Here is a 4,697-nt window from a genome sequence, read left to right as displayed (position 1 = left end):
TTGTCGGTTCTACCATGCAGACAGGTCGTTTCACAGGAGTAAGTCGTGGCCTCAAGTGGTGAATGTGTCGGTTGTACCACCAAACACCGCTTGAGACTTCGCCAGCAACGGCACTACCACGGTAACGCGCACCCGCGAACAGGCAGCGTCCGCCCGCCTGCGCCGACAGTGACAGCGCCACAAACAGTTCTACGCAAGCATATACGTTGGCCGCAGCAACACTACGCAAATATACAATGCTAGCCGCAACAGCACCATAGCTAATACACTACGTCGGCTTCAGTACTGCGCCGATCTACTGCGCTGACCACGACAGCGCCCCGATAATATACCGCGTTGACACAGCAAAGTTACGCAAACCTACTACGTCAACTGTACCATATTTACCCTCGTGCCAAAGCACGGAGCTGTGGTCGTGACCAGAGCTACTTGTGGAGCGTCCCTTGAAGTTGTCCGTTCTACCATGCGGACAGGTCGTTTCACAGGAGTAAGTCGTGGCCTCAAGTGGTGAATATGTCGGTTATACCAGCAAACACCGCTTGAGACTTCGCCAACAACGGCACTACCACGGTAACGCGCACCCGCGAACAGGCAGCGTCCGCCCGCCTGTGCCGACAGTGACAGCGCCACAAACAGTGCTACGCAAGCATATACGTTGGCCGCAGCAACACTACGCAAACATATAATGCTAGCCGCAACAGCACCATAGCTAATATATACGCTGGCCGAAACAGCACCATAGCTAATACACTACGTTGGCTTCAGTACTGCGCCGATCTACTGCGCTGACCACGACAGCGCCCCGATAATATATCGCGTTGACACAGCAGAGTCACGCAAATATACGACGTCAACCACACTAGGGTTGCGTACATACACGCCAAAACAAGGCGTCACCGAAACACGTTTTACACGCACTCAGGCAACGACCAACCGGGCGTCCTAACTGGACGTTCCTAACGGGACACGCACGCCGACGCAGGGCGTCACAAAACACATTTACACACACACAAGCAACGATCATCGAGGCGTCATAACGGGACACGAGTACCGTTGGCCCGCCACGCAGTATAGAGCAAGCATACAGTGAAACGAAAACAACAAATATTTCTTCTTTTGATTACGTAGAATTTTTCATTTTAATTATAGTGTACATACATATATAGAATTGGAGAAATAAAGTGAATTTATATGAAAGCGATTTGCACGGTGTCCCATATCTACAAATCTATTGTAAACGAACCTTGGACACGGCGAGTATACCCCTAGCACTTATTTAGGAAGCGCCGGGACAGGAAAAAGCTTCGTTACAATTGGCGCCCGAGCACGGACCTTGCAAATCGTTACCACGTCAGAAGGAACATTCCTGACGAGAAACCTAACCACAAAATGGTCGACCAGATCGATACCACGTGGTTAGACACAATTTCAAAGGATCAGCTGATATCCATCACACAGGAATTGGGTATTGAGCAGACAGGTACCACCCGAGAAATCCGAAAGCGCATAGCAGCACTGGCCTCAAAGGCAAATACGGACTCGGAAATCCACGAAAATTGTTATCCCTACAAGCCACCTACAAGGAAAATACGCACATGAGCGACGTAAATGAGGTTAAGACACCGACTCCGTCGAACGGAGGAGGGACACCGAAGGTTGCCGTTACAACAGTAGAACAAACTCAATTCGCGTTTCCTCCGAGGAATACAGTACCCACACAACAGTACTTACCATCAGGAATAGCGGTACTACCCAACGGTACATCTCAGGCACCTCCCAGGAGTACAGTACCCACACAACAGCACGTACCATCAGAAATTACGGCATCATCAACCGGCACATCTCAACCCACACAACCGTACTTACCAGCGGGAATGACGGCACCAGCCATGAACTATACATGCCAGGTAACTCAAGCACCGACCGTGGTGTTCGCGCCCATCATCGACCAGGTAAGAAAGTTGTCCGTAAAGTATGAAGGTGGACGGGACCCGTTAGCGTTCATCGAACGGTTAGAGGAGTTAGCCGAAGTATACGCGCTAAACTTGGACCTCCTGCCAAAAACCATGCCCGAGCTACTAGGGGGCGCCGCGCTACAATGGTACCGCAATAACAATGCGCACTGGGGAGAGTGGACAAGCTTCAAAAAGGATTTTTTACGTTTCTTCCTACCAGTCAGGTACTTCGATCGGCTCGACGACGACATACGCCAACGAAGGCAGCACAACAAGGAGAGGTATAAGGACTACGTACTAGGAATCCAGAGCTTGATGAGACACGCAGGGTACACCTGCGAACAGCGGCTGGAACGAATCTTCCGTAACAGCCACCCCGATTACCAACTTTACATCCGTCGGAGGGACTTCACTAATCTCGCAGAGCTCCTGACACTTGCCGAAGAATACGAGAACATACGCGAGGACTATTGAAGATCAGGAGGCGGACATTACCGCGAAGTTATGCGACACATCGTCAGTGACTCAACCCGGGTGTCACCATCAAAACCTGCAACACAACCACCACCACCACCACCACCGAACCTAACGAACCGCACGCCTCCAGGCAATCAGAGATACGACCCCAACGGCGTATGCAGGAGATGCGGCGAACGAGGACATGACATCAATAGGTGCCGAAACCCACAGAAAATTTTTTGCTGGGAATGTGGCCGCAACGATATACGAACCATCGAATGCTGCCGCCGACGTCAGGGAAACGACAGAGGGCTCCAAGAAGAAGAAGGCGCCGTGAGCCCAATTGACCTAGCGCCGAAACGGCAGTAACGATACCCAAGGGACCTAGCGCCGAAACGGCAGTAACGATACCCAAGGAACCCAGCGCTGAAACGGCAGTAACAATGTACCAAGAGCGTGGTCGCCTCTACGCCGTAGCCAAGCTCGGCGCGGAATCAGCCGAGGCGGTCATCGACACAGGGGCATCAAGAAGTTTCATCTCGAGCAGCTTAGCAGAACGTGTGGTGAACTCGGGAAGCGGAGAAATGGTGAGAGTGGCCATCAAAATAACGATGGCAAACGGGACTAGCACTACCATCTTCGACGCCATAAGGACTGAGGTACGCCTCGGAGAAGCGTCACTCTACACAGTTTTACACGTCATGCCCGGAGCGATCGATGACATCATACTGGGCCTAGATACGCTAGGAAGCATGGGAGCCACCACACACACACCGCATCCTGGAGCCGCGCCAGAAGCTATTCAGAGAACAACACCAGCAAGAACGAATATCGCCAGGTACGACAGCCCTGGGACTATTCCAAGTTCAATATCATCAAGAAAGGATACCGCCAGTTACGACAGCCCTGGGACTACTCAAAGTACACCATCAGCCAGAACGGATATCGCCAGGTACGACAGCCCTGGGACTATTCAAAATTCAACATCATCAAGAACGGATATCGCCAGGTACGACACCCCGGGGACTAATCAGAGTATAACACGAGCGAGAAAGGGTAACGCCAGGTACGACACCACTGGAGCCCCATCTGGAACCATTCAGAGTGTAACAGCACCGAGCAGTAGTAACTTCAAGCACGACGGCATTATGCAAAACAACTACGACGACATACAAGAAGAAGCGGAACGAGTGCGCGGTTTTCTGGCAAAGGAACTCCGAAAATTCGAGAGCATGAGTGGAGTGACGACAATAGCCGAGCCCAAGATTGTCCTGACGGACGAACGCCCCATCAAGGAATGTTACTTCCCACGCAACCCAGCCATGCAGACAATCATCAACAGCGAAGTTGACGAATTGCTCCAGAAAGGATGCATCGAGCCATCCTGTAGCCCACACAGCGCACCGATCGTACTGGCCAAGAAGAAAAACGGGAAGTGGAGGTTATGCGTGGACTTTCGGCAGCTCAACGCCCGATCCGTACCCGACGCATACCCCTTACCCAGAATACAACACATCCTGGACAAACTACGACGAGCGAAGTACATCAGCAGCTTAGACTTGAAGAACGGCTACTGGCAAATACCACTGGAGCCCAAGAGCCGGCCCTGCACAGCTTTCACAGTACCGGGATGCGGATTATTCCAGTGGCGCGTTATGCCTTTCGGCCTACACTCTGCACCCCCAACGTTTCAAAGAGCACTAGATCAGGTTATTGGGCCTGAAATGGAACCCCACGCCTTCGCATACCTCGATGACATAATCGTCATAGGATCCACTGTGGAGGAGCACAATCGCAATCTGAGAGAAGTAATGCTACGACTACAGCGCGCCAACCTCAGAATAAATCCGGAGAAATGCGAAATCTTCAAGAAGGAAATCCGATACCTAGGACACCTAGTAAGCGACAAGGGAATTCACACCGACCCCGAGAAAGTCACAGCCATCAAAGACTTGAAGCCACCAACGAACGTGAAAGAGGTACGCCAATATCTCGGTATAGCATCCTGGTACCGACGTTTCGTACCCGACTTCGCCACGATCAGCCAACCACTCACAACCCTGCTGAAAAAGGGCAAACACTGGAAGTGGGGGGGGGGGGGGGGGGGGGGCGAACAACAGGAGGCCTTCGAGGTCTTAAAACAAAAACTCACGGAAGCACCGATACTTGCCTGCCCGGACTTCACCAAGACCTTCACCTTACAAACGGACGCCAGCAATTTCGGGCTGGGTGCCGTATTGACACAGGACCTGGAAGGCGGAGAACGCGTGATCGCCTACGCCA

The sequence above is a fragment of the Eurosta solidaginis genome, unplaced genomic scaffold (assembly GCF_040869045.1).
Source record: "Eurosta solidaginis isolate ZX-2024a unplaced genomic scaffold, ASM4086904v1 ctg00001252.1, whole genome shotgun sequence".
Taxonomy (NCBI): domain Eukaryota; kingdom Metazoa; phylum Arthropoda; class Insecta; order Diptera; family Tephritidae; genus Eurosta; species Eurosta solidaginis.
Note: the sequence above shows the minus strand (reverse complement) of the source record.